Here is a 14,207-nt window from a genome sequence, read left to right on the forward strand (position 1 = left end):
ACTAGCCTGCCTGGTTCTCTGGTTCTTTATTCATAGACCATGTCTGGGAAGTATTAGGAGACATACAGTTTCATACCAGTCAGCAATCTTCATGAACTGACAGAGAATGTTTCCAGAATGAGATTTTCACTCTGCAGCGGAGTGTGCGCTGATATGAAACTTCCTGGCAGATTAAAACTGTGTGCCGGACCGAGACTCGAACTCGGGACCTTTGCCTTTCGCGGACAAATGCTCTACCAACTGAGCTACCCAAGCACGACTCACGCCCCGTCCTCACAGCTTTACTTCCACCAGTACCTCGTCTCCTACCTTTGCCCACGAAAGGCAAAGGTCCCGAGTTCGAGTCTCGGTCCGGCACACAGTTTTAATCTGCCAGGTAGTTTGACAGAGAATGTGTTTGAGGCATGGCAAGAACGTTCACAACTTAACATTCGAAGTCTGCATGCTTTCACGACACAACGAACTGAATAATATACTCATGCTCATGAGGATCATATCTCATACCGATATTGATGCATGACACACTTCCGGATGGAACACCTCCAAAAAGTTTTGTAAATATGATACTCTTGATTGACGGTGCAGCACTTTATGTTTCCGTCCGTGTATCAAGGGCAAGGACGAGTGCCATAGCGCTGAGGCACTCTGCACACTTCCCCCAACGCCACGTCACACTATCTGCGCACGAGGAGGGGAAGAGGGGAAACTACGAAAGTGTTGCATTTAAATAGCAGTGCAGTCGCATTGCATACGACTTGCTTTTGTATTTCAGTTTCGCAACAACGTAGATAGCAAACAAAACGTATCTGTAGTACAGTGAAGAGACAAAGAAACTGGTACACCTGCCTAATATCGTGTAGAGCCCCACGAGCACGCAGAAGTGCCGCAACGCGACGTGCCACGGACGCGACTAATGTCTGAAGTAGTGCTGGAGGGAACTGACACCATGAGTGCTGCAGGGCCGTCCGGAAATCCGTACGAGAGTACGAGAAGGTGGAGATCTCTTTTTAACAACACGTTGCAATGCGTACCAGATATGCTCAAAAATGTTCATGTTTGGGGAGTTTGGTGGCCAGCGGATGTAAACTCAGAGGATTCACTCTGTAGGAATTCTGGACGTGTGGGGTGTCGCGTTGTTCTGCTGGAATTGCCCAATGGACATGAATGTATGCAGGTGATCAGAGAGGATACTTACTTACGTGTCACTTGTTAGAGCCGTGTCTAGACGTATCAGGGGACCCACATCACTCCAACTGCACACGTCCCACACCATTACAGAGCCTCCACCAGCTTGAGCAGTCCCCAGCTGACATGTAGGGTCCATAAGTTCATGAGGTTGTCTCCATATCCGTACATATCCTTCCGCTCGATACAATCTGTCAACGAACAGCAAGCGACGCCATTGGACGGCACAGAGCGTGGTGGCCCAGTGGTTAGCACACTGGACTCGCATTCGGGACGACGGTTCAATCCCGCGTCCGGTCGTTCTGATATAGGTTTTCCGTGATCTCCCTAAACCGCTTCAGGCAAATGCCAGAATGGTTCCTCTGAAAGAGCACGGCCGACTTCATCCTTCCCTAATCTGATGAGACCCATGGTCTCTTCCACCAGATCATCGCAACCCATGGGACGGCGATCCACAGACTCTTACCTGACCACTCAAGGCTGTGCTTTGGCCAGCGATGCACTGGGCACCACCAACGGACTGCGAGCGAGCAGTCTCCTGTCTCCGTGCAGCGCTGCTCTGTAGCCACTCTATCTCACCACCACTGTATAGGACACGGAAAATTGTAGAGGCTATGCCCTTTATGTAAACGAAATTTATGTGTAGCAGTACTGTTGCATCCGTACGCTAGCTGTCGGCAAGCGGATTGGAGAGAAACTGATGCCCACAGCCTCAGACCAAGGAGGCTTCCTTCCCCTTTCCTGCCCTCACTGCCCAAGCACAGTTGCGGTACTAGGGCAAAGATCTACTGTTATTGTATGCCAAGCTGACTTGGGCGGCCGTGGCCGCCTGTCTCGAGTCACCTCACGGCTCGCCACTGACGTGGCGGCTATTTGACGTCAACCCGCGAGTGACGGACCATCGCCTGGCTGCCTAACACTCGACACTGACCTACTGCTGACCAGAAGAAGACTGCCTTGCTCAACAACAGGCTCTGGCCAGAAGTGCCCACCACCACAAACTGCCTGTGATAAGAAGCTCATGTCTCAACACGTGCTGCTACCGCTGTCTCCAGGGAAATGAACCAAAAAGGCGGCAAACGCCGCCATTGACTACGTGTTCCAATGAAAATGTAACTTCCTACCCTCCCTCCCCAACTCCTTTCATCGCTACAGGCTCGTCAATCGTATACCAGACTATATAGTAAAAATAACCAGCAGAAGTGTCCTGCTTAAGAGAAGACGATAAATATCCAGGCCTGATGTGTCTGTTGGAGAGCGGCTGTCTCCAGGCTGATAAAAGAGTAATATATCTTAGGTGCAGGTATCTTCTTCAGCCTCTAAAATTTTAGTACATCTTTCACAAACTAATACTTTAATAACATATTACTGCCACTATCAAAATCTTCACGTACAGTAAAATACCTGAAAATCAAAGCCATCTCCTGATACATATCTCAATTTAGACACCCCAACATCAATAGCCCTGAGTTGGAAGTGAAATTGTTATGTCGCAGTAAGCACGTCTCTTCCTGACCAAAATAGTGTTAGGGGATTTATAATCACAGACCATAAAAACTTCTTGTTGACCGTCCCACTATCCTTTGAGGAATAAAGGATAGGGGCAAATCCAGAAGGAAATTTTCACTCTGCAGCGGAGTGTGCACTGAGACTCGAACTCGGGACCTTTGCCTTTGGCGGGCAAGTGTTCTACCAACTGAGCTACCTAAGCACGAATCACGGCCCGTCCTCACAGCTTTACTTCTGCCAGTACCTCGCCTCCTACCTTCCAAACTTTACAGAAGCTCTCCTGCGAACCTTGCAGAACTAGCACTCCTGAAAGAAAGGATATAGAGCTAGTTCTGCAAGGTTCGCAGGAGAGCTTCTGTAAAGTTGGGAAGGTAGGAGACGAGGTACTGGCAGAAGTAAGGCTGTGAGGACGGGCCGTGAGTCGTGCTTGGGTAGCTCAGTTGGTAGAGCACTTGCCCGCGAAAGGCAAAGGTCCCGAGTTCGAGTCTCGGTCCGGCACACAGTTTTAATATGCCAGGAAGTTTCATATCCGCGCACACTCGGCTGCAGAGTGAAAATTTCATTCTGGAAACATTCCCCAGGCTGTGGCTAAGCCATGTCTCCGCAATATCCTTTCTTTCAGGAGTGCTAGTTCTGCAAGGTTAGCAGGAGAGCTTCTGTAAAGTTGGGAAGGTAGGAGACGAGGTACTGGCAGAAGTAAAGCTGAGAGGACGGGCCGTGAGTCGTGCTTGGGTAGCTCAGTTGGTAGAGCACTTGCCCGCGAAAGGCAAAGGTCCCGAGTTCGAGTCTCGGTCCGGCACACAGTTTTAATATGCCAGGAAGTTTCATATCCGCGCACACTCGGCTGCAGAGTGAAATTTTCATTCTGGAAACATCCCCCAGACTGTGGCTAAGCCATGTCTCCGCAATATCCTTTCTTTCAGGAGTGCTAGTTCTGCAAGGTTCGCAGGAGAGCTTCTGTAAAGTTGGGAAGGTAGGAGACGAGGTACTGGCAGAAGTAAAGCTGTGAGGACGGGCCGTGAGTCGTGCTTGGGTAGCTCAGTTGGTAGAGCACTTGCCCGCGAAAGGCAAAGGTCCCGAGTTCGAGTCTCGGTCCGGCACACAGTTTTAATATGCCAGGAAGTTTCATATCCGCGCACACTCGGCTGCAGAGTGAAATTTTCATTCTGGAAACATCCCTCAGGCTGTGGCTAAGCCATGTCTCCGCAATATCCTTTCTTTCAGGAGTGCTAGTTCTGCAAGGTTCGCAGGAGAGCTTCTGTAAAGTTGGGAAGGTAGGAGGCGAGGTACTGGCAGAAGTAAAGCTGTGAGGACGGGCCGTGAGTCGTGCTTGGGTAGCTCAGTTGGTAGAGCACTTGCCCGCGAAAGGCAAAGGTCCCGAGTTCGAGTCTCGGTCCGGCACACAGTTTTAATATGCCAGGAAGTTTCATATCCGCGCACACTCGGCTGCAGAGTGAAAATTTCATTCTGGAAACATCCCCCAGGCTGTGGCTAAGCCATGTCTCCGCAATATCCTTTCTTTCAGGAGTGCTAGTTCTGCAAGGTTCGCAGGAGAGCTTCTGTAAAGTTGGGAAGGTAGGAGACGAGGTACTGGCAGAAGTAAAGCTGTGAGGACGGGCCGTGAGTCGTGCTTGGGTAGCTCAGTTGGTAGAGCACTTGCCCGCGAAAGGCAAAGGTCCCGAGTTCGAGTCTCGGTCCGGCACACAGTTTTAATATGCCAGGAAGTTTCATATCCGCGCACACTCGGCTGCAGAGTGAAATTTTCATTCTGGAAACATCCCTCAGGCTGTGGCTAAGCCATGTCTCCGCAATATCCTTTCTTTCAGGAGTGCTAGTTCTGCAAGGTTCGCAGGAGAGCTTCTGTAAAGTTGGGAAGGTAGGAGGCGAGGTACTGGCAGAAGTAAAGCTGTGAGGACGGGCCGTGAGTCGTGCTTGGGTAGCTCAGTTGGTAGAGCACTTGCCCGCGAAAGGCAAAGGTCCCGAGTTCGAGTCTCGGTCCGGCACACAGTTTTAATATGCCAGGAAGTTTCATATCCGCGCACACTCGGCTGCAGAGTGAAAATTTCATTCTGGAAACATCCCCCAGGCTGTGGCTAAGCCATGTCTCCGCAATATCCTTTCTTTCAGGAGTGCTAGTTCTGCAAGGTTCGCAGGAGAGCTTCTGTAAAGTTGGGAAGGTAGGAGGCGAGGTACTGGCAGAAGTAAAGCTGTGAGGACGGGCCGTGAGTCGTGCTTGGGTAGCTCAGTTGGTAGAGCACTTGCCCGCGAAAGGCAAAGGTCCCGAGTTCGAGTCTCGGTCCGGCACACACTTTTAATCTGCCAGGAAATTTGATACGGGCAAATATTCGTAAAAACTTTGTTTCATGGATAATAAAATGCTTTCCCGTAAGTGAATCTGAATGCAGAATATGCTTTACGTATCACACACGCCCTAAGACGTTTATTCTTACGTATTTTATGAGACACCCTTAAATCACTACGCCGGACAAACAACGGTGGTGACGTACTGGAATAACGGACCACACTGAAAGCATTTTTTCTCAGTTGTGTTTTATAATAAATACGCCGTCTTTTTCCCATTACTTGTCCATGCGTTAATGTGACATATATATTACATCCTGGCGCAGTAAAGCCATTCCTACAGAGAAACTTCCATGCAACAACAACGTTTTTCTTTTTTTGTGTGTTTGTGAGACGCACTGTTACATGACTCGCCCACCAAACGCATAGGGCAACGGTGTCGAAGTCACGACTGCCTCGCCTATCAAAACTGTTAACTGAGCTACCTAGATACATTTAGCCACTGATATCACTCGTTAGTGTATGTAGACAGCCTTCCATAACTTTTTTAATAAGCAAGTTGTCCATTTTTCCCATGTGCTATTCTCGTGTGCAGTAACACTGAAGCGTATGCGCAAAATCGGTTCCTTACTACTTACTGGTAATGCGTTCTGATTTTTGTATACATTGTTTTTTTTTTCCGAGTCATCAGTCTTCTGACAGATTTGATGCGAATCGTCGCGAATTTCTCTCCTGTGCCAACTTCTTCATCTGAGAGTAGCACTCGCAATCTACATCCCCAATTATTTGCTGAATGTTTTCCAATCTCTACCTTCCTTTATAGTTTTTGCACTCTACAGCACCTTCTAGTACCATGGAAGTCATTCCCCGATGTCTTAACAGATGCCCTATCATCTGGTCCCTTCTCCTTGTCAGTATTTTCCACATTTTCCGATTCTGCGCAGAGCCTCTTCGAGGCTGCGCCGTTTGAGGCGCCATGTCATGGATTGCACGGCCCCTCCCGCCAGAGGTTCGAGTCCTCCCTCGGGCATGGGTGTGTGTGTTATCCTGAGTATAAGTTAGATTAAGTAGTGTGTAAGTCTAGGGACCGATGATCTCAGCAGGCTGGTCCCTTAGGAATTCACACACACACACACACACACACACACACACACACACACTGACCTTACCAGTTCACTTAATTTTCAACATTCGTCTTTAGCACCACATCTCAAATGCTTCGATTCTCTTCTGTTCCGGTTTTCCCATAGTCAGTGTTTCACAACCATACAGTGCTATGCTCCAAACGTACCTTCTCACAAGTTTCTCCCTATAATTAAGGCCTATGTTTGATACTAGCAGACTTATCTTGAGCAGGAATGACCTTTTTGCCAGTGCTAGTCTGTTTTTGATGTCCTCCTTGTTCCGTCCGTCATGAGTTAGCTTTCTACCTAGGTAGCAGAATTCCTTAACTTCATCTATTTCGTGACCATCAACACTGATGTTAAATTTCTCGCTTTTCTCATTTCTGCTACTTCCCATTACTTTCGTCTTTCTTCGATTTATTCTCAATCCATGTTTTGTAATCATTATTAGACTGTTCATCCCATTCAGCAGATCCTGTAATTCTTCTTCACCTTCACTGAGGATAGCAATGTCATTAGCGAATCTTATCAATCACATCCGCAGCTCGTGGTCTCGGGGTCGCGTTCTCGCTTCCCGAGCACAGGGTCACGGGTTCGATTCCCGGCGGGGTCAGGGATTTTCACCTGCTTCGAGATGACTGGGTGTTCGTGTTGCCCTCATCATATCATTGCCATTCATGAAAGTGGTGAGATTGGGCTGAGCAAGGGCTGACAATTTGTATGGGCGCTGATAACCGCGCAGTTGGGCGCCCCACAAACGAAACATTATCATCATCATCTTATCACTAATATGCTTTCACATTGAATTTTAATTCGTTAATGTATAAATTGGACAGTAGGGACGAAAGGCTACATCCCTGCCCTACACCCTTTTTAATCTGATACTTCATTGTTGGTATTCCACTCTTGCTATTCCCTCTTGGCTTTTGTACAAATTTTGCGTTATTCGTCTTTCCTTACAGCTTACCCCTATATTTCTCAGGACTTCGAAAATCTTACACCATTTGACATTGCCGAACGCTTTTTCCAGGTCGCCAAATCCTATGAATGTGTCCTGATTTTTCTTAAGTCTTGCTTCCATTATCAACCACAACGACAGAATTGCCTCTCTGGAGTCTTTACCTTTCCTAAAGCCATATTCATCATCATCAAACACAACCTCATTTTTCTGTTCCCTTTATATTATTCTTGTCAGCAAATTGGATACACGAGTTGTTTAGCTGGTTCTACGATAATTCTCTTGCGGTCTTCGGAATTCTGTTACTGACATTTTTCCTAAAGTCAGATGGTATGTTGCCAAACTCATACCTTGTACACACCAACGTGAATAGCCGTTTTGTTGCCACTTGCCCCAATTATTTTAGAAATTCTGTTGGAATGTTATCTATCCCTTCTGCCTTATTTGATCTTAAGTCGTCCAAAGCTGTCTTAAATTCTGATTCTAATACTGGATCCCTCTTCTAAATTTTCTCCTGTTTCTTCTTCTATCACATAAGACAAATCTTCCCCGTCATGGAGGCCTCTTTACACCTATCCGCTCTCTCCTCTGCATTAAACAGTGGAATTGCCGTTGTTCTCTTAATGTTAACACCCTTGATTTTAAGTCACGGAATGTTGTTTTCACGTTCCTATATCCTGAGTCGATCCTTCCGTCAATCATTTCTTTTTCGATTTCTTCACATTTTTCGTGCAGACATTTCGTCTTAGCTTCCCTGCAATTCCTGTTTATTTCATTCCTCAGCGAGCTGCATTTCTGTATTCCTGAATTTCCATGAACATTTTTGTACTTCCTTCTTTCACCGATCAGCTGAAGCATTTCTTCTGTTACCCGTGGTTTCTTCGCAGTTAACTTCTTTGTACGTACGTTTTTCTTTCCAATTTCAGTGATGGCCATTTTTAGAGATTTCCATTTCTCTTCAACTATACTGCTGGATCTATAACCTTAGAGAACTTCAAGCTTATCTCTTCATTCCTTAGTACTTCGATATCCCATTTCTTTGCATATTGGTTTTTCCTGACTAATCTCTTAAAGTTCAGCCTACACTTCTTCACTACTAAATTGTGATCTGAGTCTATATTTGCCCTTGGGTACGTTTTAGAATCCAGTATCTGATATGGAAATCTCTGTCTGACCATGGCGTAAGATAACTGAAATCTTCCCATACTACCAAACCTTTTCCAAGTGTATATCCTCCTCTTGTGATTCTTGAACAGAATATTCGCTATTACTAGTCTCTCTCATTCCTTGTCCCAACCCCATATTCTCCTGTGACCTTTTCTTCTTCTCCTTCCCCTACAACTACATTCCAGGCTCCCATAACTATTAGATTTTCTTCTTCCTTCAAGTACTGTATTATCCTTTCAATATCCTCATACACTTTCTCTGTCTCTTCATCTTCAGCTTGCGAAGTCGACATGTATACCTGAGCTATCGTTATCGGCCTTGGTTTGCTCTCGATTCTGATAAGAACAACCCTATCACACTATCTGTCATACTTCTTATACATAACGAATCCTATCCCGTTATAACATTTTCTGCTGCTATTGATATTACCCTATACTCATCCCTTTTGAGATTTTCTAACTTGCTGCCACGTATAAGCTTCGACATTCCACGCCCCCAACTCGCAGTACGTTATCCTTTCGTTGGTTATTCAATCTTTTTCTTATGGTCATCTCACTCAAATATCTCTTTTCAGAGTTTCTAACTTCCCTAACACTTATAAACTTCTGACATTCACGCCCCGACTCGTAGTACGTTGTCCTTTCGTTGGTAAGAGCATATGGACTATCAGACCAATTGTGTGATTGGATTGAAGAGTTCCTAGATAACAGAACGCAGCATGTCACTACGTTCAGACTCAGTTAAATCTTGACAACCTGCCATTGTACCGCCAGTAACCGATCTAACAACTGAGCCAGACACTTGTTGCCTTACATAGGGGTTAGCGACCGCAGCGCCGTATTCTGCCTGTCTACATGTCTCTGTATTTGACTATGCATGTCTATTCCAGTTTCTCTGGCGCTTCACTGTATGTGACGTCGTTGAGCAATGTTAGTCTTCAACATACTTCAAATGGCAAGGAAAATATTACGAGCAGACAGACGGTGTAGCAGTTGGGTCTCCCATATCTCCGTTGCATATACACTCCTGGAAATTGAAATAAGAACACCGTGAATTCATTGTCCCAGGAAGGGGAAACTTTATTGACACATTCCTAGGGTCAGATACATCACATGATCACACTGACAGACCCACAGCCAACAGAGCATGCACAATGTCGGCACTAGTACAGTGTATATCCACCTTTCGCAGCAATGCAGGCTGCTATTCTCCCATGGAGACGATCGTAGAGATGCTGGATGTAGTCCTGTGGAACGGCTTGCCATGCCATTTCCACCTGGCGCCTCAGTTGGACCAGCGTTCGTGCTGGACGTGCAGACCGCGTGAGACGACGCTTCATCCAGTCCCAAACATGCTCAATGGGGGACAGATCCGGAGATCTTGCTGGCCAGGGTAGTTGACTTACACCTTCTAGAGCACGTTGGGTGGCACGGGATACATGCGGACGTGCATTGTCCTGTTGGAACAGCAAGTTCCCTTGCCGGTCTAGGAATGGTAGAACGATGGGCTCGATGACGGTTTGGATGTACCGTGCACTATTCAGTGTCCCCTCGACGATCACCAGTGGTGTACGGCCAGTGTAGGAGATCGCTCCCCACACCATGATGCTGGGTGTTGGCCCTGTGTGCCTCGGTCGTATGCAGTCCTGATTGTGGCGCTCACCTGCACGGCGCCAAACACGCATACGACCATCATTGGCACCAAGGCAGAAGCGACTCTCATCGCTGAAGATGACACGTCTCCATTCGTCCCTCCATTCACGCCTGTCGCGACACCACTGGAGGCGGGCTGCACGATGTTGGGGCATGAGCGGAAGACGGCCTAACGGTGTGCGGGACCGTAGCCCAGCTTCATGGAGACGGTTGCGAATGGTCCTCGCCGATACCCCAGGAGCAACAGTGTCCCTAATTTGCTGGGAAGTGGCGGTGCGGTCCCCTACGGCACTGCGTAGGATCCTACGGTCTTGGCGTGCATCCGTGCGTCGCTGCGGTCCGGTCCCAGGTCGACGGGCACGTGCAAATTTCCGCCGACCACTGGCGACAACATCGATGTACTGTGGAGACCTCACGCCCCACGTGTTGAGCAATTCGGCGGTACGTCCACCCGGCCTCCCGCATGCCCACTATACGCCCTCGCTCAAAGTCCGTCAACTGCACATACGGTTCACGTCCACGCTGTCGCGGCATGCTACCAGTGTTAAAGACTGCGATGGAGCTCCGTATGCCACGGCAAACTGGCTGACACTGACGGCGGCGGTGCACAAATGCTGCGCAGCTAGCGCCATTCGACGGCCAACACCGCGGTTCCTGGTGTGTCCGCTGTGCCGTGCGTGTGATCATTGCTTGTACAGCCCTCTCGCAGTGTCCGGAGCAAGTATGGTGGGTCTGACACACCGGTGTCAATGTGTTCTTATTTCCATTTCCAGGAGTGTATATATTCATAGGGTCCTTCGAAGCAACGCCACTTTGCTCCGCTCCTTTACGCGCACGATGCTGGTTCAGATATGTGACCGAGCGAGGTGGCGCAGTGGTTAGCACACTGGACTCGCAATCGGGAGGACGACGGTTCAATCCCGTCTCCGGCCATCCTGATTTAGGTTTTCCGTGATTTCCCTAAATCGCTTCAGGCAAATGCCGGGATGGTTCCTTTGAAAGGGCACGGCCGATTTCCTTCCCCATCCTTCCCTCACCCGAGCTTGCGCTCCGTCTCTAATGACCTCGTTGTCGACGGGACGTTAAACACCAAGATCCTCCTCCTCCTCAGATACGTGGGCGATAGGTTCGCTATATGGAGTCATGATGAATCGGCGATACACAGGTTTCACGAATATTTGAATGAAATGCACAGGAAGATACAGTTCGGTCTTGAATGGCGCAGTTCCTCCATTCCAGGACATGGATAACAACGGACGGCACACTTGGGCACGGTGTATACGGCATGGGCTCAAAAAGCTGCGTACAACGTTAGTGGCCAATGGCTGCAAACTTGAATCAATCCAAACAGCCATGGCCGGCCGCGGTGGTCTAGCGGTTCTGGCGCTGCAGTCCGGAACCGCGGGACTGCTACGGTCGCAGGTTGGACTCCTGCCTCGGGCATGGGTGTGTGTGATGTCCTTAGGTTAGTTAGGTTTAAGTAGTTCCAAGTTCTAGGGGACTTATGACCTAAGATGTTGAGTCCCATAGTGCTCAGAGCCATTTGAACCAAACAGCCATGGCAAAAAGCAAAAGGAAGCGAGAGAGGGAAGAAATCGGCATACTGCAACCAGCAGCGCGCTTACCTTACGCCAGGCTGTTCCAACCGAGCTCCAGGGAGCCGGAGCATTCCGGAGCGCTCACTGCGGCAGCTCGGAGTCCGCGTGGAGGGGGAAAGCGATCTCACTCCCCCCCCCTGGCCGCAATAACCGACGCAATAATCCGTGTTCAATGACAGCTATGACTAGCCGCGGGAGCCCTGCACCTCTATTGGGGGATACCTTTCTATTCAATGAGAGGGATGGTCGTCCACATTGTCTTGTGTGTCAGAAAGCATTTAATTCTGCGAAGAGGTACAATATACAACGACATTATACACGTCTTCACGCAGCGCACTACGATCAGGTAGAAGGCGTTGCACGCAGAGAACTGGAAGCCAGGCTTAAGAACGACATACCATGAGATGTAAGTTTAAAAACGGTTTCGTAATACGGAGGGTATCAAAACATGCAACATAGTTCGTGTTCTGTAATGCGTTTATAATTTTCAGGTGAATGAGAGCGGAAAAAACACGACTGAATCTGCAATTCGAGCAAGCTACAGGGTCGCTCACGTCATTGCGACGAGTGACAAGCCGTTTTCGGTGGGACCACTCGGAAAATCGTGCGTGGTAGCAGTTGCAGAATGTTTGTTTCCCAGGGAAGTGCAGGCAATTGGAGGGGTTTGCGTGTCGAAACAAACAATGACTCGTCGAATCCCGGACATGGCAGCGTATTTAGAGACACAGTTCAGGAAAAAGGCGGAGAGCTTTGTTGCATTTTCGCTAGCGTTTGACGAAAGCACCAACATATCGGACTGTGCTCAGCTTGCAGTCTTTGTGCGTGGTGTCGATATGGAGCTGCAAGTAACTGAAGAACTCTTGGATGTGGTACCACTCGATTACACCGCGACAGGACGTGCCACGTGCCGGCGTGCCGGCCCACTTGAACGGTCATGGAGCCGGCGAGCTGGAACAGCCTGCCTTACGTGAAAATTGTCACTGGCCGGACTGGGAAACTCCTGCGTCGGGTTGGTGTTGTAACGCCGGAAATGCATATCCTCCTATTTCCATTTATTGTACTATAATTTTTTTCCTTGTTTTGTTACCTCAAGATATGACATTTCTGTCTCTTTATATATTGTAATTGTTTTATTGTTTGTATATATATATATATATATATATATATATATATATATATATATATATATATATATATATATGCATTTATGTTGGTTTGTTTTGTGAATATTATTTGTATTTACACGCTGGGTCTGGCCTAGGGAAAACTATGCTATCGAACGAATACATCGATAGGTCGTGTGGAGAACCAAAGTGTTGAGGATCTTTGGTAGTGTTAACTCTGTCGCGTGGAGCGCGGGCAGAGGGGGAGTCTGGCTGGGGTGGTGCAGTGGAGCAGGTGTGTTGTGCGACGCTCCCGCGAGTTGCCGCGCTTTCGGGGTTCGACAGCATGTAATTGCGCTCGACTTGCTATGATAGTTTCTGACACGGTGTCGCGGACGGGAAGCATTAGCTGGCGCACATCAAGAGCCCGTTTCGCCTGGTCACCGTGTCGAGAAGAAGGCGCGCCAACATCCAGCTTCTGCAACAGCGACGGCCGACAATGGGTGACTGTCGCCACCTCCTCGATCGACAGCTTCAAACCTTCAATCAACCAACAAGGAAGACTGGAAGCACGTAAAGTTTTAGAACTGTATGGCAGACCTCAGCTTTTCAAACTTTTAAAATTGTTGCATCACAAAATTACAGCAACTTAGCATGAACGTTTGTTGCTCATTATCCCAATTGCATTACCAAGCAGGGTCCCTTCCTTTTCCGGAATGAACCCAAGTGTCATTGAAATTCAAACGCCAGCATCATTCCATTTCACTACTTTAATTTCAAAGTTCAGTTAAAGTATTCATAGCTGGCTACAATATTCAGATTACACAAGCGCAAATTAAGAGTGCAAGTTTTGTTACCGTATTTTAGCTTACCTGTGACTGCAGCTCAGCTTGGTACGTACTAAATTTTACTACTGTTAATTGTTCAGAATCATTTAATTCAAGTTCAAAGTTAAATCCCTTATTTCTAAGTTGTGTAGATTCAAGTAGCTTTTGAAATGATTGTTGAGGTAGTCCAAGACTAACCGTGTTTTACTGAATTTCGATGTGCTTCAGAAAGAAAGCTCACTATTAACTTCAGTCACTAAATTAACTTTCGATTTTCCGGTTTTATTAATTCTTTTGCTAAATTAAGTCAGTGTGTAGCGAAATTTATTACTTCTGACAAACTTTCAGTTTTCACACTGCATGTGTCAACCTTCAGTTGCCACGCTTCTAGTGCTAATTATATGTGTAATAACCTATCTTTTTCAGTTACTATAGTAATTGTCCTTAGGACTGGCGACCGTAATTTCCCCCAAATCTCAAATATCTAATTACCGCTAGTTAATTGTTAACGTAACGGACGCACTTTTACTTTCTTTATTAACTTTACCCCTTTTCAAAATTAATTTCCACCTGTTTCATTAGCATTTTTCCTTTCATTTAGATGTAACCCTTTCCTCCCTCTTTACCGACAGATTAACTTCGGTGACGATTGCTTGTCCCAAATTTCCATTAGGTACACGCGGTTTAATTTTTCACTGTCATTAAGGACGATAAGTGAGGGGGAGGTTACAGTGTCCAGCCTGTCTACCACAGCAGCCGCAAGATCGAGGATGTGCTCGGCTC

This window comes from Schistocerca cancellata, chromosome 2 (genome assembly GCF_023864275.1).
Source record: "Schistocerca cancellata isolate TAMUIC-IGC-003103 chromosome 2, iqSchCanc2.1, whole genome shotgun sequence".
Classification (NCBI taxonomy): domain Eukaryota; kingdom Metazoa; phylum Arthropoda; class Insecta; order Orthoptera; family Acrididae; genus Schistocerca; species Schistocerca cancellata.